This window comes from Notamacropus eugenii, chromosome 4 (assembly GCF_028372415.1).
Source record: "Notamacropus eugenii isolate mMacEug1 chromosome 4, mMacEug1.pri_v2, whole genome shotgun sequence".
Lineage (NCBI taxonomy): Eukaryota > Metazoa > Chordata > Mammalia > Diprotodontia > Macropodidae > Notamacropus > Notamacropus eugenii.
In genome coordinates this window covers 300,905,038-300,932,431 of record NC_092875.1, presented here as the reverse complement: position 1 = coordinate 300,932,431, position 27,394 = coordinate 300,905,038, and positions in this window count along the sequence as shown.

Below are 27,394 nucleotides of genomic sequence, written 5' to 3'. Positions count from 1 at the left end.
ATGTTGCTAGACAATTCATCTGCAAAATTAATCTAGGAGAATTGCTTGCACAGTTAGGATCTGTAAGAAGCAGGTTTTGAACTCCTCTGTTCCTTGCTCTGAGGCAGGCCCTCTAGCCAGTACACAAAGCTGTTTCTTTACTGTCTCATTACAGGAAGATTCAAAGGGCAGCTAGATGGCACAGTGGATAGAACAACCAGTCCTGGAGTCAGGAGGACCTGAGTTCAAATTTCTGGCCTAAAACACTTATTAGCTGTGTGACCCTGGGCAAACCACTTAACCCTGATTGCCTAAAAAAAAACAAATAAAGGTTCATTGTATACACCTGAAACAGGAGACAATCAAATGCTAAGGCATACGTCAAAATTTCTGAGTAAAATGGTAATTCTGAGAAGGGCAAGAAGTCAGTTGGAGTGAGTTTGAATATTCTTCTCAAGTTCTTAATAGAATTTTTTTAAACCTCAATACTAGATGTTTGCATGTAAAATGCAATTATCTTTGTGGTGTCTCTTTTGCTTTAGCTCACTATAAGCTTTGTTATATGAAAATGACAAAGATTCCTATGAAGTAATATTTCTTGTTGCCTTTGGGCACAAGATGAAGTCTGCTCTGTCAGGCACTTTGTTTACCTTTCTAATGTGATTCTGGGAGTCATTATTCCAGTCATTGCTAAACACATTTTGTCTTCTGGTTTTATGTATTGTCAGAACATGCTTAATGATATGGGTCAGTTCATCGAATAAAGAGCATATCAATTTACTTGTCACTGGACAAAGATCTCCTTCCCTTTTGCTTTGTATATATTTGTTAGCATGTTTTCTTCCCCCATTTGACTGTAAACACCTTGAGGGCAAGGGCTGTCTTTTACCTCCTTTTGCATCCACAGCATTTAGCACAATGCCTTGTGCATAGTAGGTGTTTAATCATGATTGATAGACACAATTTAGAATACCTACAATTAATTTAATATTTACAAACTGTCCAAAACTTTGTCAGTTTTAGTATCCTCTGCCTCCTTTTGCACCACTCTTCCGCCTTCACTGTGGTAGCAGAATTGGAGATGTACACACCGAAGGCCATTTAAAATTTTTTCTCCATTTCCAAAGAATTCATCCTCTTGTGGCTGGTCTATTATGATCAGCCTTTTTCTACATAGCTTTTGTTGAACCTTAGATAGCTTACTACAAAGTCCTGTACAAAGCACTACATGACCCAGAGTTTTCTTTTTTTTAATTTTAATTTATTTTTAATTTTTAACACTCACTTTCATAAGATTTTGAGTTTTAAATTTTCTTCCTCTCCTTCCTCCTCCCCTTGACAAGATGGTGAGCAATCTGATATAATCTGTACATATACATTCATATCAAACATATTCACATTAGTCATCCTGTAAAGAAGAATTAGAGCCAATGGGAGGAACCACGAGAAAGAAGAAACAAAGCAAAACAATAACAATAAAAGAGTATGCTTCCATCTGCATTTGGATTCCCAAGTTCTTTCTCTGGATGTGGATGACATTTTCCATTATGTCTTTTGGAATTGTCTTTGATCCTTGAATTGCTGTGAAGAGCTAAGTCTATCAAAGTTAGTCATCCTACAAAGTTGCTGTTACTGTGTGTTGTCTCTTCTTATAGCACAATAGTATTCCATTACATTCATATACCACAGTTTGTTCAGCTATTCCCCAGTTGATGGGCATCCCCTCAATTTCTAATTCTTTACCACCACAGAAAGAGCTGCCATAAATATTATTGTACATGTGGCCTGTGGGTCCTTTTCCATTTTTATGATCTCTTTGGGATACAGACCTTGAAGTGGTATTGTTGGATGAAAGGGTATGCACATTTTTTATAGCCTATTGGGCATAGTTCCAAATTGCTCTCCAAAATGGTCAGATCAGTTCATGACTCCACCAACAATGCATTAGTATTCCAATTTTCCCACATCTTCTCCAGCATTTATCATTTTCCTGTTTTGTCATATTAGCTAATCTAATAGGTGTGACATGGTATGTCAGAGTTGTTTTGATTTAAATTTCTCTAATCAATAGTAATTTAGAGCATTTTTCATATGACTATAGATAGCTTATAATTTCTTCATCTGAAAACAGCCTGTTCATATCCCTTGACCCTTTATCAATTGGGGAATGACTTGTATTTTTACAAATTTGACTCAGTTCTTTATATATTTTAGAAATGAGGCCTTTATCAGAGAAACTTCCTGTAAAAATTCTTTCCCAGCTTTCTATTTCCCTTCTAATCTTGGTTGTATTGGCTTTGTTTGTGCAAAAACTTTTCAATTTAATGTAATCAAAATCATTTATTTTGCATTTCTTAATGCCCTCTATCTGTTGCTTTTGACCCAGAGTTTTCAAAGGTTATACCAGCATAATAAAAGTCCTCGTTGGTTCTACCTTGGTGGTAATGTTTCATTTATGATACTAGTAACATACTTAGGTAGGTTTTAAACAATTTCAATAGACTGATAAAAAAAGAGTAGCTATGAACTCAGGTCTTCCTGGCTCTAGGTCCAGTGCTACATATATTGTACTTGTTAGGGGGTTTGAATCACCTAGGAAGAGATTTAAATAATCCAGTCACGAGGATATGGATTAGTAGGTTGGCAAAAGGAATAGAAGGAAAAAGGGAACCGAAAAGATACTTTGAAAAAAAGCAAAACAGAATTTGCTGCTAATTCAAATGATTAAATATTGATTATTTTATGCAAGGTGTTATACTTTATGCTGGGGATAGCAAATCAAAACCAAAACTATGCCTGACCTCAAAGAGTTTTTTAGTTATAGCAGGTAAAGGTAAGAGGAGAGTTACAGGAGACTCCAAATAGTCTCCCTTAGAATATTGGAAGAATGATGATGTTATCAACAGAAATTGTATATTTGACAGAGTCAGATTTAGGGGAAATATAGCAGATAGACAAGTGAATTTGAAGGGATTATGGTACCTAGAGGCCCAGATATCTTATCAGTAGTTAGAATCACGAGACTGAAACACAAGCGTTGTCTAGATTTGTATATGAATTAGTCAAAAAATATATGTTGCATACCTGCTATGGACAAGGTAATAAAATTGGTCATTAAAACTATGAGAATTTCCTCCAAAGACTGGTTCCTTACCTCCTACCCCCACCTCTCTAAACTGCCCTCTCAAGTTGCCTTTTCTTTGTTTCTTCAACACTTAGCACGGAGGTAAAGTGCTATTTCTTAAATGTCTACGATATTAGACAAGAGTTGCCTTAACTGAATTGGTAACTGATGGACTATAGTAAATGAAGAGCACAATTGAGCAAATAGTTTGGGGGTGGGAAAGGAAAAAGAGACCACAAAAAGAAAAAAAAACTTTAAATTTACTTATATTGGAATTTAAGGTTGACAGTAGACAATATGATGCTCACACAAGTCTGTGAGGTAAACTGTGCAAACATTATTATCCTCATTCGATAATAAAAAAAACCGATATATAGAAAGACAGAGCACTCGACTTCTGGTCCCATTTTATTTCTGTTACATTAAACTGCGAGAATCTATGCTTTTATGAAGTTTAGGAAAACTTTGGCAGGAAGGTCATGTTTTTATAAAATAGTTTCAGTACAGTAGTGGGGTTAGAAGCTAGATTTTAGGAAGTTAGTAATGTTGTGGGGGAGAGGAGGTAGAAAACCTGGGGTCAACATCTCATAATCTAGGAGTCTGTCAATAAAGGGAAGGAAAGAAGTAGGATCCTAGCTAAATGGAGTAACGGATTCAGAAAAGTTCATTTTGTTTTTTTTTATATGAGACAGATATGTGCATTTTTAAAAGCAGAAGGAAGGTGCTCATTCAAGGATTGAAAAGCTAGAAAAAATAATTCAGAGAACAAGATTTTGGAAGGCAGAGGAAGGGATGGAATTCAGGGCACAGATGGAGGTATTCTCATTAGAGAGGAAAGAAACCACTTCCTTTGAGCCTAGAGAAAATAAACTATTTCTTCTGAGCCTAGAGGAAAGAATGAGTGGATAGAAAGAGGAATTGTGATACAGTGAGGTGAAGCTGGAGATACATAGGGTGGCTGATGCCAGATGGTCTCAATTATCTCTGCAAAGTCGATGAGTAGAACATCTACTCAGTGTGAGTGGTGAGGGAGAAGAATTGGGAGCTTGAGGGGAAAAGAGATGACTTGGAATAACTGCTTTGGGAGTGTGTTAGGAAGATAATGAGGGAGAAATTAAAAAAGATTGATGAGTTGGATAGTGTAAATCTTTAATGGACCCAACTGAGATAGATTTCCATCATTCTCTAGCCTCAGAATAGGAACAGAGAAAGGGGAAGACATTTATGATTTAGGATTATAGATCCTAGTGTAGTAGGAAGAAAGGGGGATCCTTGATTAATTAAATTTTCCAGAATCCTTAATGAGATTGAGGAATATAAGAGGTAACAGAAAAAAATAAAATGTTAAGACTTTTGTTCTTTCAGATGTGGAACAGTTTCATTTGCACCTTGTAAAGGATTTGCCCCTTACAGATTTTTGAATTATCACTCTAAATATTATAAAGGTGGAGAAACCTCAAATAGTTAATAACCTGAGTGATTTATTTCCAAATTTTATGAGAATAAAAATTGGAGCAAACCATTCACAACTCGTAGAAGAAATATTAAGTGTTTCCACAAAGTTTCTCCTTTTCGAAATTTGAAGAAGTTCCTCTGTCTTCTTGATAGAAATATGGTGTGGCTAGCCATTGGCTAGCTGAAGGATCAACCATAGCTCTGGTTTTCTTTTTTTTAAAATTTATTTATTTTCAGTTTTCAGCATTCAATTCCACAAAATTTTGAATTTCAAAGTTTCTCCCTCTCTTCCGCCCCTTCTGTTACCCTAGGACAGCATGTATTCTGATTACCCTTTCCTCCATTCTGCCCTCTCTTCTATCACCTCTCCCCCCTTATTCCATTACCTTCTATTTTCCTGCAGGAAAAGATAGATTTCTATACACCATTGCCTGTATATTTTATTTCCTAGTTGTATGTAAAAGTAATTTTTAGCATTCATTTTTAAAAGCTTTGAGTTGCACATTCTCTTCCTTTCCCTCTCACCATTCACCCTCATTGAAAAGGTGAGCAATTTGCTATAGGTTATACATATATAGTCATGCAAAACACTTCCATAATGGTCATGCTGTGAAAAATTAACTATATTTCCCTCTATCTTGTACTGGCCCCCATTTATTCTATTCTATTCTTTGACCTGTCCCTCTACCAAAGTGTTTACGCCTTCCTCCAATATGCTGTTCCTTCTGTTATCCCCCCTCTCTTACTCCTTTCCCCACTGCTTTTCTGTAGGGTAAGATAAATTTCCATACCCAATTAAGCGTGTATGTTATGACCTCCTGAAGCCAATTATGATGAAAGGAAGACTCACTTATTCCCTCTCATCTTACCCTTCTTCCCCTCCATTGTAAAACCTCTTTCTTGCCTTTTTAATGTGAGATGATTTCCTATGTTCTACTTCTCCCTTTCTCTTTCTCATAGTGCATTCCTCTCAACATTTAATTTTATTTTTTAGATATCTTTTTAAATATATATGTACACATACACACACATATACCCACATATACACCCAATTTATTCCCTCCAAGTATCCAAATACTGAGAAAGGTCTCATGAGTTACAAATATCATCTTTCCATGTAGTAATGTAGACAGTTCAACTTTAATAAGTCACTTATGATTTCTCTTTCCTGTTTATCTTTTCATGCTTCTCTTGATTTCTTGTATTTGTAAGTCAGATTTTCTATTCAGCTCTGATCTTTTCAACAAGAATGCTTGCAAGTCCTCTATTTCAATGAAGTTCCATTCCCCCCCCCACCCCAGTTTTGCTGGGTAGCTAATTTTTGGTTTTAATCCTAGCTCCTTTGACCTCTGAAATGTCATATTCCAAGCCATCTGATCGCTTAGCTGGGAAGCTGGTAAGGCTTGTGTTATCCTGATTGTGTTTCCACAACATTTGAATTGTTTCTTTCTGGATACATGTAACATTTTTTCCTTGACCTAGGAACTCTGGAATTTGTCTAGAATATTCCTAGGATTTTTCTTTTTGGAATCTGTTCCAGGAAGTAATCAGTGGATTCTTTCCATTTCTTCCCCTCTGCTTCTAGAATATCTGGACAATTTTCCTTGATAATTTCTTGAAAGATGATGACTAGGCTCTTTTTTTGATCATGGCTTTCAGGTAGTCCAATAATTTTAGATTATCTCTCCTGGATCTATTTTCCAAGTCAGCTGTTTTTTCAGTGAGTTACTTCAGATTGTCTTCTATTTTTTCATTCTTTTGGTTTTGTTTTATAATTTCTTGATTTCTCATAAAGTCATTAGCTTCCATTTGCTACATTCTAATTTTTAAGGAATTATTTTCTTTAGTGGACTTTTGCACCTCTTGTTCCATTTGGCCCATTCTGCATTTTAAGGTATTTTTCTCCTCATTGGCTTTTGCCATTTGAGTTATCTAATTTTAAAGCTGTTATTTTCTTCAGCATTTTTTGGGTTTCCTTTAGCAAGTTGCTAACTTGTTTTCCATGATTTTCTTGTATCACTCTCATTTCTGTTAACCATTTTTCCTCTTCTCTTTATTTTCAAAAACCTTTTTGAGCTCTCCTGTGGTCTGAGACCAATTCATATTTTTCTTAGAAGTTGTGAATGCAGGAGTTTTGGCTTTGTTGTCTTCTTCTGGTTGTATATTTTGATCTTTCTTGTCACCAATGATGTAAGAAAATACCTTTTTACCGAGAAAGTAAAAATTTATACTCTGTTTCTTTTTCCCTATTTACTCATTTTCCCAGCCAATTACTTAATTTTTGAGCTCTTTTGTTAAGTGTAGGGCTCCAGAAGAGCCTTTGCTTCAACAGTGGCTGTTGCTGCCCTGGGGGTCTGGGCCAGGGCAGTATCACACTCCTCTCTCAGCCAGGTGAGAGACCCTTTTCCCACTGACCTTGGAAATTTTCTTTGGTATTTGTGGGTTGAGAAGTCTAGAAACCACATCAGCCAGAAATGATTTAGTCCCCTAAGGCCTGTTCCAACTCTGATTCCACCACTGGCCCACACCAAATTGAGCTCTGCTCCCAACTTGATCTGGTAGCTCTGTTTTTTTAAAAAAGAAACTAGTTAGCTTTCTAGTTGCTGTATGTAAAGAATAACTTCTGGCAGTTAAGAGGAGAGCCAGTTATTAAGGAAGAACCTGGTTCTTGAGTCTCCTTTCCTTTTTTATTTCTTCTAGAATACAACAGGAAAGGGAGTATGAGACAACTTGACTAACGGGATACGTCTTGCTTAGTAGAAAGCAGGCTTATAGAGTTGAGCTTCAGAGAGGAGCAGGGCCATGTAGCCCAGCAGAACCACCTGTGTATTGATATGCTGCACTCAAAGTGAGGGAGAAACAGGAGAACATGATGAAAAGAGAGCAACGATGTGCTTTACTAGAAATAGGAGTTGCCTTGGCCATTTATGTTCCTCATGTATGTACTTTTTTACTAGTGTATTCAATGTTTGTACTCACTCTTCCTCCTGGTACCGTGTGCACTTGTGGAGAGATTTTTCCAGGTTTATGGGGACAATGTTTTCAAGTTACTTTTCATACTCCATCATTTCAGAAAATGCCTTTGCTTGAAACTGTGCCCTCTGTTGAAGGCACATGCATCAGTGGAGGCTCCTGAGTTAAAGTATTAGGAATATGAATAAACAGGGTGCCTTGAACCTAGGTTAGTTTCTTCCCTGAGGACTCAGCTGTGTTTTCAAATTGGAAAGATGTTGCAAAGGAGGATGCTACAGTAGTTACAAAGTCAATGAGAAGTCAGAGGTTTGAAGGAACTCACAGCCCTGGAAATGAAATCATCATACGCTTACCCTTCTATCCATTGACTCATTCACTAAGCATTTAATAAGTTCCCACTATGTTCTAGGCACTTTGCTAGGTCCTGGAGATACAAATACACAAGGCAGAGTCTTTGCCCTCAAAAACCCTATATTCTATTGGGGAAAAGACGCAAATAAATAAATGCAAAGTAGTTAGAGAGGTGAAAGCACTAATAGCTATAGGAAGCATAGGGAAAACCTGTATAGATGGGGTCAGCACAGCTGGACCCTGAAGAAAGGGATTCTAAAAAGCAGAGGTATAAATCTTCAGTAAAATGAGTTTTAAAAAAAAAATTTATTAATTTTTATTTTTTTAAATTTATTTATTTAACTTTTAACATTCACTTTCACAAAATTTTGGGTTCCAAATTTTCTCCCCATTTGTCCCCTCCCCCACCCCAAAACACCGAGCATTCTGATTGCCCCTATCACCAATCTGCCCTGTCTTCTATCATCCCTCCCTTCCCTTGTCCCCATCTTCTCTTTTGTCCTGTAGGGCCAGATAACTTTCTATACTCTATCACCTGTATTTCTTATTTACTAGTAGCAAGAGCAGTATTTGACAGTTGTTCCTAAAACTTTGAGTTCCAACTTCTCTTCATGCCTCCCTCCCCATCCATTCCCTTTGGGAAGGCAAGCAATTCAATATAGGCCATATCTGTGTAGTTCTGCAAATGACTTCCATAATAGTTGTGTTGTATAAGACTAACTATATTTCCCTCCATCCTATCCTGCCCCCCATTGCTTCTGTTCTCTCTTTTGATGCTGCCCCTCCCCAAGAGTGTTGACTTCAAATTGCTCCCTCCTCCCATTGCCTCCCCTTCCATCATCCCCCCCACTCTGCTTATCCCCTTCTCCCCCACTTTCCTGTATTGCAAGATAGTTTTTCATACAAAATGAATGTGCATTTTATTCCTTCCTTTAGTGGAATGTGATAAGACTAAACTTCATGTTTTTCTCTCACCTCCAATCTTTTTCCCTCCACTAAAAAGTCTTTTGCTTGCCTCTTTTATGAGAGATAATTTGCTCCGTTCCATTTCTCCCTTTCTCCTCCCAATACATTTCCCTCTCACTGCTTAATTTCATTTTTTTAAGACACGATCCCATCCTCTTCAATTCACTCGGTGCTCTGTGTGTGCTGTGTGTGTGTGTGTGTGTGTGTGTGTGTGTGTGTGTGTGTGTGTAATCCCACCCATTACCCAGATACTGAAAAGTTTCAAGAGTTACAAATATTGTCTTTCCACGTAGGAATGTAAGCAGTTCAACTTTAGTAAGTCCCTTATGACTTCTCTTTGCTTTTTACCTTTTCATGGTTCTCTGCATTCCTGCGTTTGAAAATCTAATTTTGTTTTCGGCTCTGGTCTTTTCATCAAGAATGCTTGAAAGTCCTCTATTTCATTGAAAGACCATTTTTCTCCTGAAGTATTATACTCAGTTTTGCTGGGTAGGTGATTCTTGGTTTTAGTCCTAGTTCTTTTGACTTCTGGAATATCATATTCCACACCCTTGGATCTCTTAATGGAGAAGCTGCTAGATCTTGTGTTATCCTGATTGTATTTCCACAATACTTGAATTGTTTCTTTCTAGCTGCTTGCAATATTTTCTCCTTGACCAGGGTACTCTGGAATTTGGCCACAATGTTCCTAGGAGTTTCTCTTTTTGGATCTCTTTCAGGCAGTGATTGGTGGATTCCCTGAATACTTATTTTGCCCTCTGGTTCTAGAATCTCAGGGCAGTTTTCCTTGATAATTTCATGAAAGATGATGTCTAGGCTCTTTTTTTTGCTCATGGCTTTCAAGTATTCTCATAATTTTTAAATTGTCTCTCTTGGATCTATTTTCCAAGTCAGTTGTTTTTCCAATGAGATATTTCACATTATCTTCCTTTTTTTCATTCTTTTGGTTTTGTTTTGTGATTTCTTGGTTTCTCATAAAGTCATTAGCCTCCATCTGTTCCATTCTAATTTTGAAAGAACTATTTTCTTCAGTGAGCTTTTGAACCTCCTTTTCCATTTGGCTAGTTCTGCTTTTGAAAGCATTCTTCTCCTCATTGGCTTTTTGAACCTCTTTTACCATTTGAGTTAACCTATTTTTCAAGGTGTTACTTTCTTCAGCATTTTTTTGGGTCTCCTTTAGCAAGGTGTTTACCTGCTTTTCATACTTCTCTTGCATCTCTTTCATTTCTCTTCCCAGTTTTTCCTCCACCTCTCTAACTTGATTTTCAAAATCCTTTTTGAGCTCTTCCATGGCCTGAGCCCATTGAATATTTATTTTGGATGTTTGGGACACAGAAGCCTTGATTTCTATGTCTTTCCCTGATGGTAAGCATTGTTCTTCCTCATCTGAAAGTATGGAAGGAGATATCTGTTCACCAAAAAAGTAACCTTCGATAGTCTTATATTTTTTCCCCCTTTTCTGGGCATTTTCCCAGCCAATTCCTTGACTTCTGAGTGTCCTCTCCACATCCAGCTCGCCTCCAGATCCACCCAGCCAGGGCTTGGGGTCTGAGATTCAAATGCTGCTTCCCAGCCTCAGGGCTTTGCACAGGGGCAGGGCTGCTATTCAGTGTGAGATTAAGTTCAGGTGTTCAGATGCAGGTAGGGCTGCCACATCTCAGGGGGTTTATGTGGAGACCTTCAACAATGGATCTGGGCTCCTGCCTGCTTTGGGAGCCCTTGTCTGCTTCTGCCTCTGCTGCTGCCTCCCGAGGGGGCCTGAGTTACGGAGACTTATGTGCCAGGGAGTGTGCTAAATTACCGGAATTCTAATACAAACACAAAAGAAAAAAACAAACTTCTGCTCTCCTCTCGGGGCGCTGAAAAGACCCTCTCACTGACTTTCAGTGCCTGTAGGTGGAAGGACCTGTGCAGCCACTGGCGATTCTGTCCCTGAAGCCTGTTTGGATCTGCTCCTCTTGGTGGTGCGCAGCCAAGGCAGGGCTGGGCTCTGCTCTGGGTCTGGTGCGCAATGGACCTTTTGGGTCAGATTTTCAGGTCTCTCTGGAACAGAAATTTCCTTCACTCCTTTGTTCTGTGGCTTCTGCTGCTCAAGAATTTGTTGGGAGTTCTTCTTTACAGGTATTTTATGGGCTGTGGGTTCAGAGCTAGAATATGTGTATCTTTCTGCTCCACCATCTTGGCTCCTCTAAAATGAGTTTTAAATGTTAATTATATTCAAAACCTAAACTAGGAGTTATGGAATGTGAGCTTTCTGGTCCTGAAGAATGTAACCTTTTTCTAAAGGAGATATGGAGTCTTGTGTGAGAAGGAAGTCCCATATATCTAGGAAAAATTGAATGGAATTGGTCAGGTGAGAGGTATTGAGTGAACAAAAAAACCCATGTAATTCTCCTGATCAAGAACCTTCAATGGATTCTTAATTATCTCTAGAATTAAAGGCTTCGTCCTCAGCTTGGCATTTAAAGCCCCATATGATGTGACAGCAACCTACTTTTCCAGGCCTTCTAAATATTTCATCTTTTTTTTTTTTTATTTTGTAATGTTTAACAATCACTGCCATACAATTGCGATTTTATCCCTCCCCACCTACTCCCCACTACCCCCCTCCCTCCCCACGACTGCATACAATTCTGTATAGATGCTACATATACTTTCCTATTGAGTATATTTTCACTATAGTCACGTTATGTAGTCAGACTAAGATAAATGAAAGAAGTCGTATAACAAATCAGAACATGATACACAAACACATACACATACACAAACATGATCTGCTACAATATGTGAGTGACTTCCATATTTCTCTCTCTGAGTGTGGCAGGCATTTTGCCTTGAGATCCTCCATTGGGATTTTTTTTTTTTTGGTAAGAAATTCTTGTGTTATTACAAAAATCTAAGTCTACCAGAAAAAACTCTCACACACTGTGGTTGTTGCTGTGCATAAAGTTCTCCTGGTTCTGCTCCTTTCACTCAGCATCAGGTCATATAAGTCCTTCCAGGCCTCTCTGAAGTCTTCTTGTTCATCATTTCTTATGGCACAATAGTACTCCATTACATTCATATACCATAATTTATTCAGCCATTCCCCAATTGATGGACATCCCCTTGACTTCCAGTTTTTGGCAACTACATAGAGTGCTGCTATAAATATTTTTGTACATGTGGGACCCTTTCCCATTTTTATGATCTCTTGGGGATATAGTCCTAGTAGCGATATTGCTGGGTCAAAGGGTATGCACATTTTTGTAGCCCTTTGGGCATAGTTCCAAAATGCTCTCCAGAATGGTTGGATGCGCTCACAGCTCCACCAACAATGAATTAGTGTTCCAACTCTCCCACATCCTCTCCAGCATTTATCATTTTCTTGTTCTGTCATGTTTGCCAATCTTATAGGTGTGATGTGGTACCTCAGAGTTGTTTTGATTTGCATCTCTCTAACCAATAGTGATTTAGAGCATTTTTTCATATGATTATAGATAGCTTTAATTTCTTCCTCTGAAAATTGCCTGTTCATATCCTTTGACCATTTATCAATTGGGGAATGACTTGTATGATTATACATTTGGATCAGTTCTCTATATATTCTAGAAATGAGGCCTTTATCCCCGAGCTTAGCTGAAAAAATTCTTTCCCAATTTACTACATCCCTTGGGATTTTGGTTGCATTGGGTTTGGTTGTGCAAAAACTTCTCAGTTTAATGTAATCAAAGTTATCCATTTTGCATTTCATAATGCATTCTATCTCTCCTTTAGTAAAGAATTCTTCCCTTCTCCATAGATCTGATAAATACACTATTCCTTGCTTCTCCAGTTTATTCATGGTATCAATCTTTATACCTAAATCATGTACCCATTTGGACTTTATTTTTGTGTACGGTGTCAGGTATGGGTCTATGCCTAATTTCCGCCACACTATTATCCAGTTTTCCCAGCAATTTTTGTCAAACAATGAGTTCTTATCCCAGAAGCTGGGGTCCTTGGGTTTATCAAACAGAAGGTTGCTATATTCCTTGCCTACTGCATCTTGAGTGCCAAGTCTATTCCACTTGTCTACCTCTCTGTTTCTTAGCCAATACCAAGTGGTTTTGATAATTGCTGCTTTATAGTACAGTTTGAGGTCTGGTAGCGCTAGACCACCTTTCCAAGCACTTCTTTTCATTAGTCCCTTTGATATTCTGGACCTTTTGTTTTTCCAAATGAATTTTGATATTATTTTGTCCAGCTCTAGAAAGTAATTATCTGATAGTTTAATTGGTATGGCACTAAATAAGTATATTAATTTGGGTAGAATTGTCATTTTTATTATATTAGCACGGCCTACCCATGAGCAACTAATGTTTTTCCACTTACTTAAATCTGACTTTATTTGTGCAAAAAGTGTCTTGTAATTGTGTTCTTATAATCCCTGGGTTTGTTTTGGCAGGTAGACTCCTAAGTATTTTATACTGTCTACCTTAACTTTAAATGGGATTTCTCTTTCTATCTCTTGCTGTTGGACTTTGTTGCTAATATATAGGAATGCAGAAGATTTGTGTGGGTTTATTTTGTACCCTGCAACTTTGCCAAAGTTGTTTATTAATTCTAGTAATTTTTTACTTGAATCTCTGGGATTCTCTAGGTAAATCATCATATCATCTGCAAAGAGTGATAACTTAGTTTCTTCTTTGGCTATTTTAGTTCCTTGGATATCTTTATCTTGTCTAATTGCTACAGCTAACATTTCTAGTACCATATTAAATAATAGTGGTGATAATGGACAACCTTGTTTCACCCCTGATCTTATTGGGAATGCATCTAGCTTATCCCCATTGCATATAATGCTTGCTGAAGGTTTTAGATAGATACTGCTTATTATTTTATGGAAAGTTCCCTTTATTCTTACATTCGCCAATGCTTTTAGTAGGAATGGATGTTGTATTTTGTCAAAAGCTTTTTCTGCATCTATTGAGATAATCATGTGGTTTTTGTTAGCTTTGTTGTTGATGTGATCGATAATGCTAATAGTTTTCCTAATATTGAACCAGCCCTGTAGTCCTGGTATGAATCCTACCTGATCATAATGTATTAATCTCGTGATAAGATGCTGTATTCATTTTGCTAAAATCTTATTTAAAATTTTTGCATCTATATTCATTAGGGAAATTGGTCTATAATTTTCTTTCTCTGTTTTGTCTCTTCCTGGTTTGGGTATCAAAACCATATTTGTATCATAGAAAGAATTTGGGAGGACTCCTTCTTCCCCAATGTTCAAGAATAGTGTATGTAGTATTGGAATTAACTGTTATTTAAATGTTTGATAGAATTCACTTGTGAATCCATCTGGCCCTGGAGATTTTTTCCTAGGGAGTTCATTGATGGCTTGTTCAATTTCTTTTTCTGAGATGGGGTTGTTTAAGTGTTCAACTTCCTCTTCTGTTAATCTGGGCAATTTGTATTTTTTAAAATATTCATCCATCTCGTTTAGATTATCGAATTTGTGGGCATAAAGTTGGGCAAAGTAGTTTCTAATTATTGTTTTAATTTCCTCCTCATTGGAGGTGAGTTCACCCCTTTCATTTTTAATATTAGTAATTTGGTTTTCTTCTTTCTTTTTTTAATCAGATTGACCAAAGGTTTATCAATTTTATTAGTTTTTTCATTAAATCAACTATTGGTTTTATTTATTAATTCAATAGTTTTCTTAATTTCAATTTTATTAATCTCTCCTTTGGTTTTCAGTATTTCTAATTTGGTATACACTTGGGGATTTTCAATTTGTTCTTTTTCTAGCTTTTTCAACTGCAAGCCTAAGTCATTGATCTCCTCTTTCTCTATTTTATTTATGTAAGCATTCAGAGATATAAAACTTCCCCTAATAACTGCTTTTGCAGTATCCCATAAGTTTTGGTATGTTGTCTCACTATTGTCATTCTCTCGAATGAAATTGTGGATTGTTTCTATGATTTCTTCTTTAACACAAGCCTTCTTTAGAATTAGATTATTTAGTTTCCAGTTGATTTTTGGTTTCTCTTTCCATGGCCTTTTATTACATGTAATTTTTAATGCATTATGATCTGAAAAGGATGCATTGATTATCTCTACCTTTCTGCACTTGATTGTGAGATTTTTATGTCCTAGTACATGGTCAATTTTTGTAAATGTTCCATGTACCACTGAGAAAAAAGTATATTCCTTTCTATTCCCAATTAATTTTCTCCAAAGATCTATCATATCTACCTAATCCAGAGTTTTATTTACCTCCTTAACCTCTTTCTTGTTTATTTTGAGGTTGGATTTATCGAGTTCAGAGAGGGGGAGGTTGAGGTCCCCCACTAGTATAGTTTTGCTATCAATTTCTTCCTTCAACTCCCCCAAACTCTCCTCTAAGAATCTGGATGTTATACCACTTGGAGCATACATGTTTAGTAATGATATTGCTTCATTGTCTATGGTGCCTTTTAGCAGGACATAGTTTCCATCCTTATCCCTTTTGATTAGATTTATTTCTGCTTTTGCTTTGTCTGAGATTAGGATTGCTACTCCTGCCTTTCTTACATGAGCTGAAGCACAATATATTCTGCTCCATCCTTTGACCTTTATCCTATGTGTATCCCCCCGTTTCAAATGTGTTTCTTGTAAGCAGCATATTGTTGGATTATGGCTTTTAATCCATTCTGCTCTCCGTCTCCGTTTTATGGGAGAGTTCATTCCATTCACATTCACAGTTATGATTACAATCTGTATATTTCCCTCCAACCTCTTTCCCACCATTTGTGCTTTTAGCTCTCCCGTCTCCCTTCCCTTCCTCAATAGTATTCACTTTTCTCCCCCTCCTCCTGCAGCCTTCCCCTCCTTCTTTTGACCCCCCTCCCTTTTAGTCCCCTTTACTCTTATTGCTTCTTTCCTCCCTTTTAGCCACCCTCCCCTTTCTTCCCCCTTCCCCTCCTACTACCTATAGAGCTAGTTAAGCTTATCTACTTAAGATTATTGTTCCCTCCTTTGAACAAATCAGATGAGAGTACCTCTCAAACAATTCTTATCTCCCTCCCCTCCTTCCCTCTACTGTAGTTTTGTACTTCTTCCTGTGATATAATTTGCCATTTTCTGCTTCCCCCTTTCCACACCTCCTATTACATTCCCTTCTCATACTTAAATCATATTTTTGACATGACATCATTTACTTTATGCCCGTTCCCTCTACATATATCCCTTTTATCATAATAGCTGCACAGTTCTCAAGATTAACAGGTATCATCTTCCCTTATAGGGAGGTAAACAGTTTGCCCTAATTGAGTAGCAAGTTTTTGTTTTTGTTTTTTCCCCTCTGTTTACCTTTTTATGATTCTCTGGAGACCTGCATTTGAAGATCAAATTGTCTATTGAGTTCTGGTGTTTTGGTCAGGAAGCTCTGGAAATCCCTTATTTCGTTGAATGACTTTCTCCTTGCCTGAAATGTTATGCTGAACTTTGCTGGGTAGTTGATCCTTGGTTGAAGTCCCAACTCCTTTGCCTTACGGAATATTGGGTTCCAATTCTTTCGATCTTTTAATGTAGAAGCTGCAAGGTCCTGTGTGATCCTGACTGTGTGTCCTTGATATTTGAATTGTTTCTTTCTGGCTACTTGTAGTATTTTCTCCTTCACTTGATAGCTCTGGAATTTGGCAACTATATTTCTTGGGGTTTTGAGTTTGGGATCCCTTTCGGGAGGGGAACGGTGGATTCTTTCGATGACTATTTTGCCCTCTGAGTCTAGTACTTCTGGACAGTTTTCCTTGATGATTTCCTGGAAGACATTGTCCAGACTCTTCTTCATCATGGGTTTCTGGCAGGCCAATAATTCTTAGATTTTCTCTCCTGGATCTGTTTTCCAGGTCAGTTGTTTTTCCAATTAAATATTTTACATTTTCTTCTATCTTTTCATTCTTTAAATTTTGTTTGACTGATTCTTGTTGCCTCATTGAGTCATTAGTTTCTACTTGCCCAATTCTAATCTTCATCGTAGTGTTTTCTTTGCTTAGCTTTTCCATCTCCTTTTCCATCTGACCAATTTTTCCCTTTAAGGAGCTATTTTCTCCATTTAATTTTTGTACTTCTTTTTCCATTCGACCAATTTTCTCAGTTAGGTTTTGGGTTTCCTTTTCCATCTGATCAATTTTCCCAATTAGGTTTTGGGTTTCCTTTTCCATTTGATTAACTCTTCCTTTTAGGGAATTATTCTCTCCAGTTAATTTTTGAACTTCCTTTTCCATTTCTTCAATTTTCTTTTTCAGGGTCATGTTCTCATCAGTGAATTCTTTTTTTATAGTTTTAAAATAATTGGCCAGTTTTTCTTTTATATCCTTCTTCAGACGTTCCAGGTAATCTAGTTGTGCTTGCGAGAAATTCATAGTCCCATCTGAGGTTTCAGATGGAAGTACAGTCTCAGCTCTAACCTCTTTGGTGTTTGTGTTTTGGTCCTTATCCCCATAGAAAGATTCTATGGTTTTTTCACTTTTCGTCTGCTTTTTCCGATTCATGATGTTGGCTGAGTGTTGTAGCTTCTGGTTCTTTCAGTCAGAAGGTACAGATATTTAAGTTGAGCTAATGTGTGTCTAGGCTAAAAGCAGGCTTTTGTTTTTTGTTTCCCAGATCAACCCTGGGGTTAGCTTGTTAGGTGTGTGGGAGGGGTGGTCTGGTCTCAGGATATCTCCTCAGCTGACTTGAGGCAAAGGCAAGGTCAGGGGATGGTGATCCCAGCTTCCCTATTGTCTTCCCTTTTCCCCTGGAAGGCTGGGCCACGCCTAGAAGCTAACGCGTGTTCCCGCCCCTCCTGGGGCTAGTCTCCCGGCTCTGAGGCTTGCCTGGGTCTCAGTGCGAATTTTCTCTGCCCTGGGTCGTCTGTCCCTCCAGCCGTCTCCGCCACCGTAGGAAGAATCCCCCTTTGCCAATTTTCCAGCCTCTGGTGTTATGAGACCACCCGCCCCCTTCTGCTGTTCCCGCTGATCCAAGATTAATCTGGGGAAGAATTTTATGGTTCCCTCACGGTCATCAGGGGGGAGGAGAGAGCACTTACTGATCACTCTGCCATCCCAGTTCCTGGAAGTTCAAGTAGTGACCCACCGAAGTCCGTCTTTAGGCTGAAGATTTCAAGGGCTGCTGCGCTGATGTCTGGCACTCAGCGGCTCTCACCAGCTCGGCCTGGCTTATCTCCTGCTCCGCTGGTCTCGCCCGCCACTCTCGGGCTCCTCAGGTCCCCTCAGCCCTGCTGCGCCGACCGCGCTGCGCTGTGCGCCGGGGTCTTACCCCCGCGGAACAGATCCCTCCCGTGGACCCTCCGGTCCAGCCTGGGCTCCGAATCCGTCAAAGTCCGTCACCCACTGGATTCTACACCTCCAAAGTCTGGTCAGACTCTCCCCCCGGAGATATCCAGAGGAGTTTTTCCAGGAGCTTAGGTGAGTCGTTGCTTTCACTCCGCCATCTTGGCTCCGCCCCAATATTTCATCTTTTTCAGGCTCTTCTTCTGGTCCTCTGGATTTCACCACCACGTCCTTGGGTGGGCATTTGTCAGCTCCATTCTAGGTGTTTTATCTCTCTATTAGAATGTAAGCTTACTGAGAGCAGAAGTTTGTTTTTTCTTTTGTGTTTGTATTAGAATTCCCGTAAAATAGCACACTCCCTGACACATAAGTGCTTAATAAATGTTCATTGACTGTTGACTGATTTGCCTTTATAGTCTGTGTTTCAGCAAATTGGCATACTTGTTCTCAGAACTCAGAATTTTTTTCTCCTATCTCTGTGTTTGAGCATAGATTCCTTCTCTCCCCACCCTTACCTCTGTTTCTGAGATGCACTCACTTTTTTTTTTCACTTCCATGTCTCAGAATCATTAATTTCCATCAAGTTCACATCTTCTCAAAAGCCTTTCCCTATCCTAATTTGTGGTGCATACTTTCTCGTCAATTGATCATTTATGTATGCTTATCCATTTTTGTGTAGAAAACTAACTCTCTGAGGAGTTTTTGAGCTGATTTTTGAATCTCCAGTGCCTAATGGAGAGATGTGAGCAAAGTACCTATTTCCTAAATGCTTGTTGGGTTGGACTAGAACCCAGCAAAGGCAGAAAAGTTTGGTATGTGTTGTAAGAAAGATAGAAAGTAACAGTGAGAAGAAGTGTTAAAGTAGAAATATCAGAAAAGATGCTAGGTCCAGGTCCATACTTTGTCTCTGTTTGTGTTTAGTTGATGTGGAAAGGTGATGGAGGTCTGACGAGTCAAGAGAGATGAGGAATTTTGAGTGAGATCAATGACTAATAATTAGCATGGATATTGAGGGTAATCAAACATAATAGGAAGGGGTGGAAAGAACTTTGTCCAGATGTTGAAATAGTTGAGAAAACAATAGTAATTATAATAATATTTATATACCACTTTAAGGTTGGGGAAACAATTTGCGTATATAGCAGAGTGTTTTATTTCTTTTGTTTTCTTGCTTTTAGTAGAGTTTATAGGCAATAGTAAAGTTTTAAATAGGATAATATAAGAAGATGAGAAAAATATTTATCTATTCATTCTTCATTCTTTCCCCTACTATGTGCCTCCATACTGTGTACCTCTTTCTTCCCCATCCTCTATAGCTGCTATTTGAAATTCGAGTCTCTTATCCTAACAAGCAAATGAAAAGTTGGCAAAGTATTGATCTGGAAAAGGTACTGAAGAGTAAAGAAAAGCCTGACCCCCTACCTAGCTCATGTTATTGGGAGGAAGCAAATCCTTCATATAAGAAGACGACAGGGATATAATGACATCAGGGAAGAGCTAGGTTATAGTTAGGACAAGAAACTGAATGGAAAAGGAAATATTTTTAGATAAAAGGGAATGTAGATACTCTACAGTGGTGTTTCTTCAAGCAACCAATAAAGCAAAAGGTAGGTGGCAAGAGATAAGAGGAATGGCATTTTAAATTTGCATAGCCTTATGTAGCACTTAAAAAAGTGTTTCCATATGCATTATCTTATTTTAACCTCAGTACAGTTTTGTGAGATTAGGTAGGGAAGGCATTATTACCTCTATGTTACTAATGAGCAAACCAGCTCAGAAAGATTTAAGTAACTTATTTAAGATCACACAGTGAGACATTAAGAAAGAGGTGTTAAAATGAGGGAGGATAGAAGCACATGTTAGTGGTGGTAAGAGATGAAGAATGAATTAATGAATGAAGATATATTAATTAAGTGCTTACTATGTGCCAAGCATTAGAGATGAAATAGAAGAGCCCAACAATCCCTACTCTTAAGGGGTACACATTCCTAATAGGTTAGACAATATGTAGAGAAAACAACACATCAAGGGGTTACAGGTAGAGGGTGGATGGAAGGGTTTGGTGGTCCTACAAGTGCAGCTTCAGGGAAGATGGCAAAGCATGGGGGTCCTCACAGTGCATCAGTAGGTTAAATGGCAATGCCAGAGAGCGGGGAGGATGTAGTTTAGTGGTAGGGTAGATAGTAAGGTCAGATGGCAAGGCCTCCATGTTACCAGAAAGATTGTATTTGATGACTCCTTGTTCATTGCCCTTTCCTCTTTTCTTCTCCCCTACCCTCCCTTCCCCTCTCTCCCTTCTTTCCTTCTTCCTTCTGACACATAGCAGCTGTGTAACTGTGGGCAAGTCACTTAACATCTAGGCCCTAGGTAACTCTCTAAGACTATAAGTTACAGATTAATTATGGATCTTCATCATTGATCTCCATAGTTAAGACCACAGATCAAAACTCATCAGTCTGGATAGAACATGCAGGATGGAGTGATGAGAGGAAAGAACGGGACACTTATAGGGACACTTATAAAGAGGAGAGAATTGATGAGGGTTTGGATAATTGTGGTAGCAATTTAGAACAGCCAGGAAGAGAAAGATCTGAATTTCCAAATGTTTAAGTAGTTGTTTAAGCAGTCTCTTTTTTCCATTATTCTGAAATATTCTGATTATTTTTGTACTAGTTTTTATAATAAAATCTAAAACAAACAGTTTCAAACCATTCAATATGCCTTAAATGACCTTCCATTGATCATTTAGACTTTTTTTTTATCATTGTTCTATATTGATCTAATCTATTTCAGGATGGGTATTTATAACCACTGATTCTCTCTCTCTCTCTCTCTCTCTCTCTCTCTCTCTCTCTCTCTCTCTCTCTCTCTCTCTCTCTCTCTCTCTCTCTCCTGCTTTCAGGGAGGTATGATCATTTCCTGCTGCACCATATCACACATCAATTCTTACAATTAAACTATATGTATTATAAAGCACCCTGGCATAAAGGATAGAGTGCTAAACTTGAAGCCAATGAGAGGTGGGTTAAAACACTGCCTCAGACCTTAATACATGATTGCATGACCCTAGTTAAGTCACTGAACCACTCTGAGCCTCAGTTTCCTCATCTGCAAAACGTAGTTAATAACAGCACCTACCTCACAGGGTTTTTGTGAGGGTCGAATAACATACGTAAAGCACTATCTAAATGTGAACTTCTATAAATCAAGAATTTGTTAAGAGCTTACTACATGTAAGGTAGACACAGTGTTCTATAGCAGACAGAGATCTGGCATTTGGAGACAGGAAAAACTTGGTTTAAGTTCTGCCTACTGACTGTGTGACCCTGGGCAAGTCACTTAATTTTTGTGTGCTGTAGACAACACTCTAGATAGATAGATAGATAGATAGATAGAGTCAAGTCAAGTCAACAATCATTTATTTACTACGTACCAGACACTCTGCTAAGACAAATGTAAGCAAGGAGACAGACCCTTCTGTGAAGGAACTTATATCCTATCGAAGAGAAATGTGGTGTAGTATGGTGTAGGCTGTGTGTGTGTGTGTGTGTGTGTGTGTGTGTGTGTGTGTGTGTGTGTGTCAGGGAGGAAGACAGAAGGTAAATCCGAAGAATCAGCAGGGAACACCAGGAGAGAAATAAGTCAACATGGTTAGTATGAAACTTCCCTAAAACAGAGGTTCTAAGGAACTCACTTATAAGAGAAGATAGGATACTTTTTAAAGGCTCAGTGTGTGTGCTTAAAGCTGGAGTGTACGTTGCAGAGCAGGTGCAGATTTGCATTAACAGGAGTTACTTCATTTAGTAGTTCACCATACCAAAAAAATCACAGGCCCATTTCCCATCTACCCCATGTCAGGCACTGTGCTAGGTGCTAGGGATATAAAAATAAAAAATGAAGTAATCCTTGACTGTAAGCAGCTCACATTTTATGGGGAGAGACAATATGTACAACACGGTCACTATGCATATAGTCAAAATTACTATATGCCGACTATGTGCTTATTTGATTAAAAACTGTGAGATCAGGTAATAAGGAAATAGTAAATCCTTAAATAGTGTCTTGTAATGGGGCTTTTTCTGGAAATTTAATTCTGATGGCAAATGACTGCAAAAACTTATAGTACTCCAAAATACTGGATACACTCTTCCCTTGACTTCTTATGTCAGTGTTCTATTTGAAAATGAAATATTGCTTTGAGGTATTTACCATTTTGACCTGTGATTGGAGAGGCAGTATTAAAAGCTACTGTCATTTTCCCACAGGTTTCTAAAAAGGCATGTTTTTCTTTCTTTCTGCCTGAGATGGTCTCCCTGCTCCACAGTGACCCATTGCCTTTGTAGCAAACACCACTGAAGTGGCACGAGCCACCTTTAGCACCTGCTCAGTTTCCTTACTCACCTTCGGGTGGTAATTATAAGGAATTCAACATTCTAGGGAAGCTAACAGAATACTCCTGCCACACCAAGGGGTCTGACCAGATCCTTGCATTTTCACTCATATTTTATCCCAAAGGGAGTCCATTGTATTTAAGAAAACTTCTTTTCTCAAAGGAAAGGGTTCCTCTGTCTTTGAACATTCAGTCTACTAAGACAGTTTGCTACAGTAAGGGCCGACCTGGGTAAGGTCCCCATTGTTCACATCTCATTCCTTCTCTTCGTCTTGGGTCCCTTTTCATACTTAACAGCAATTCTAAACTGGCTTTATGCTGGTTCCCCCACCCCCCATCCTTTGTTGCTTGTTGCCATTTTAAGATCATTCTCACTTCTTAGCTCTCTGCCCAAATCTCCTACCTCTATACTATGCCACTTAGTAAATCTACCCAGCTGTGCTGAAGGAGGCCACATTACTCACTGGGGCCATGTCCTTGAGAAAAATCACTCTTTCCAAACATAGATTTCCTTCCTTTGGAAAGTAGTCTTCCTTTTTCAGATCTAGAAAACCGTGAAGCCCTTTCACTTAAGCCTGCTCCAGGGACAGATTACAGAACTCTGAAACCTATAGGAAGAGTCTGAAATAAAAGCTAATGTGCAGAAAGACTCAAAAAGCAAGCGATGGGAAAACTCCAAGGGTTTGGAAGTTCAATAAAACACCCAAAAGATAAGCTTCAAAAAGGGTCTATCTCATTTGATCTGGAAATTCAAACTGGAGCTCTCTCCTACAGACATGTATTTTAAAATTTGCAGTACTTTACTGGTTTGGCTAAGCTGGGAATACAGTGGGAATGACCTGTCCCATGATACTTTGGTATTTCGACTCCTGGTTGAAATGCAGAGATGAATCCAGCCAGGAAAAAGCAACTCACTGTGGATAATAACAATAAAAAAAACAAAAAAACAAAAAACCTCTTTCTGAAGTTATTCCGTGTTCTTTTTTCTATAACCTCAAAAATGCTTGGTTTATGTATAATTTGAATTTAAGAAGAATGTTTAAATTACTCCTTATTTTGTTGAAATTAATATCTCTAATGCCATATTTTGGTCTTAACCTCCTGTGCTAACTTCTGAAGTTGAGAGCACAATTTGGGTGTTTTGAGTTTTGCTGACAAGTAACATGTACCTTTCAAGAGCCTAACAATCCCTTCAGAGTTTTCCTCTCAATGCCCCTGAGACATCAGCCAGGGTCCTGGACACTCAGACTCCTAATTTAAAAAGAATCACATTGAAGCACAGAGATATTTGTACAGTATGTGTGTATTGAGTCAGGAATCAAATTCTGGATTTCCAATCTGTCTTCTACTTTATTATGGCAAATCACTTCTTTATATAAGAGAACAAAAAGTTGTTAGCTTGATTCTATTTTTTCCATTAAAAAAATCTCAAAATGTGCATGAAAAAGCTGGAAATAAATTTTAAAAAGAGGAGAAAAACAATTTCTCTCAGTGTATTATTTGTTTGCTTGCTTAGCAGACTGATTTCCTATAATTGTGAGTATGCTAGAGGTGAAGGAGGTTCATTTCATGGACTGAAAAAGAGGCAAAGGGAGCAGAGACTGGAAATGTATAAAAATATGGGAAAAAAAGTGTTTTGACATATTATGTTCAAGATTTACTTGGAGGCTTTAAACCCTAAAAGCAATCACAAAACTTTCTAAATAAGAAGCGGCTAATTTAAAAGTAATTTGAAACAAATGTATTTATGTGGTAAATAATTGGTTTGTGTGAAATATAGAAAATGTGCACAATGCTATAAAAATAGCACTCATAGCTTAGGAGATTAGAACTGGCCCTGGCAGTATCTCAAAACCAGCAAAGGCATTCACTGGGATGGGGAAGTTGGGGGTGGGAGATGAAATTCCAAGAGTAGTCAAATGATGTACTTTATTTTTTTTATGACTAAAAAATTCTAAACAAGATAAACTATATCTGAGAAACAGAGTAACTAGCTATACTGTGAGCATACAGAATGATCTGTGATGGAAGTAAATTTCTCTTGGAATCATTGTAAAAGAATCCATTTCACAGAAAAGCCAAATAAACAACAACACAAATTATATGAATTGTAAATGAAGCCAGGATAGGCTGTACATTTGCTCAGAGTAATGTGTTTAGGATAATTTGTAAGCCAATAGAAAACAACATGATGTTTTTGAAGCTAACACTAATGTCGTCTTATCAAAGGAACTCAGTTGCGTTCACTGTGTCTAAATTATGTAAATAGCTCTTTTTATAGCATTTTCTGTTTGTTTAAAAAAAAAACATGAAATGGAACATAAAATGACTGACTTCAGACTGAAACTCAATCTTTCATAAAGCAAACGCTCATTCTGCAGCCACTGTTTCAAAAGCCTATTACGTGTATTTATCGTCTAGGCTTACTGGACAGAATGCAAACGAGAGCCCAACAGTCTCTGCTTGCAATTGCATTGAAGCTGACTTCCACAAGATGGAATTTCCATTCTCGGGTTTCCATTTGAGATTTACCTTCATAGCAGAGACAGGCAAATATATTCTCCTTTTGTGCCAACAGCATAAATCTACAGAAAATTAGATTCTTGAGGAGAGTAACACTGACCTTCAATAGCTCTGCTAACCAAATTCTTGAACTGTGGTGGAAGTCATCTGTGGTAACTCAGACTGAATAATGGATTAAAATACCTTTAAAATGATCATTTTGAGTGTGTGTGTGTGTGTGTGTGTGTGTATGTGTGTGTGTGTATGTATATATGTGTGTATGGGGGTGTGTATGTGAAATAACAGGATCACAAGAACACAGATGTACAATTGGAGGAGAACTCAGAGAGCATTTAACCTATTAGCCAATCCATCAGTAAACATTTATTAAGCATCTACTATGTGCCAATCACTGTGCTAAGCACTGGGGATACAAAAGAGCCAAAAGGTAGTCCTTCCCCTAGAGGAGTTTGTAATCTAATTTACAGATGAAGAAGCTTGGACCTAGAGAGGTTACTTGCTCAAGGTTGTACAGGTAAGGAGCTTCAGAAGCAGGACTTGAACCATGTCCTTCTCCATAAGAAGTGTTCTTCTTTCTTCTTGATGTGCCACACACTTTTGTTTTGTCTATTCATTATCTTGACAGATTTCTCTAGGGAAATGAGCACTCAATTGAGCACTAGAAGGTCTTTCATATATTAGGCACTGAACATTCATTGAATTGAATTGTTGAAGATAGAGATTCAATTATAAACACATAATTTAAATGATTTAAGCTCCAGTTTTAGTGTCTGAAAAATGGAAATTAGAGTCTTACCTGCCCTGCTAGCTATCTCCCATAATTGCTGAGAGGATCAAATGAAAAAAATATTCTTACAAATGATTGGTAATGGTTATAAGATCAGGCTACCTTTAATGGGGGTTCTTCAAGCGGTTATAATGAGAGTAATGGGTGCTGCTGTTTACTGAAGAACTTGGGGAGGGGGAAAGGGAAAAAAAAGAGAGGCATTTGAAAATGGTGAAAGTTTATAACAAGTACAAAAGCTAACATTTATAAAACATTTCACATCTTCAAAGTGCTTATATGTCAACATATCAATCAACAAGCACTCATTATACACTTAACCAAAGTCAGGCACTATGCTACGTCATGGTGATACAGAGAAAGTCACAAACAGTTCTTGCCCTCAAGGAGCTTATAGTTTAGAGGAAACAAAGCAAAACCTGCACTTTAGGAAAAAATCATTCTGATATTTATGTGGAGGATGTAATGGAATGGGGAGAGACTTGAAGCAGGTAGGCCAATCAGAAGGCTATTGTAACAGTCCAGGTCAGAGGAGATGAGGATCTAGAATAGGGAGGTGACTGTGTGAGTAGACAGGAGACAGATCCCACAGATGTGAAAGAAAAAACAATGAGTTGGCAACTGATGGAATGATGGGCTATGTAAGGAAGGAGATGAGAAAATGCTAAGATTTCAAACCTTCCTTATTTAGAGGGCGATATATCCTAAATAGTAAGAGTTTAGAAAGAAATAGTTTGATTTTTCATATGTTTAATCAATCATTAAATATATATTAAGTGCTTGCTCTGTACAAGGCACTGTGCAAAATGCTGGGGATAAAAAAAGAGGCAAAAAGTCTCTGCCTTCAAGAAATTTGCAATCTAATGGGGGAGAAAAGATGCAAGTAAATATACACAAAGCAAGCTATCTGGATAATACATAAAAAATAATTAAAAGAAGGAATGTACTGGAATTAAGAGGGGTTGGAGAAGGCTTCCTGTAAAAGGTAAGATTTTAATTAGGATTTAATAGAAGCCAGAGAGGTCAGTAGTTGGAGCAGAGGATGAGTATTCCAGTTATAGGGAAGAGCCAGAGAAAATGCCTGGAGTGTCTGGTTCATGGACAAATGAGGGGGCCTCTGTCACTGGACTGAATTGTATATGTTGGGGAGTAAGGTATAAGAAGATGGAATGTTAGGAGTAGATTAGTGTATGAAGGGCTTTGCATGAGAAGCAGAGTATTTTTTACTTGTTCCTGAAAGCAATAGGAAGCCACTGGGGTTGTGTGTGTGTGTGTGTGTGTGTGTGTGTGTGTGTGAGACCTGACCAGAATTTGTGCTTTAGGAAAATCATTTTAATGGCTTCATGGAGGATGGATTGCAGTAGAAAGAGACTTGAGGCAGGCAGTCCCACCAGCAGACTATTGAAATAATTCAAAGGTGAGGTGAATAGTGCTTGCACTAGTGTGGTGGCAATGCGGACATGTTGAGTTTGAGATGGCTATGGATCATCCAGTTTGAAAGGTCCACTAGGCATCTGGTCAAGTGAGACTGGTACTTAGGAAAGCGATTAGGCCTGAATATTTACCTATTT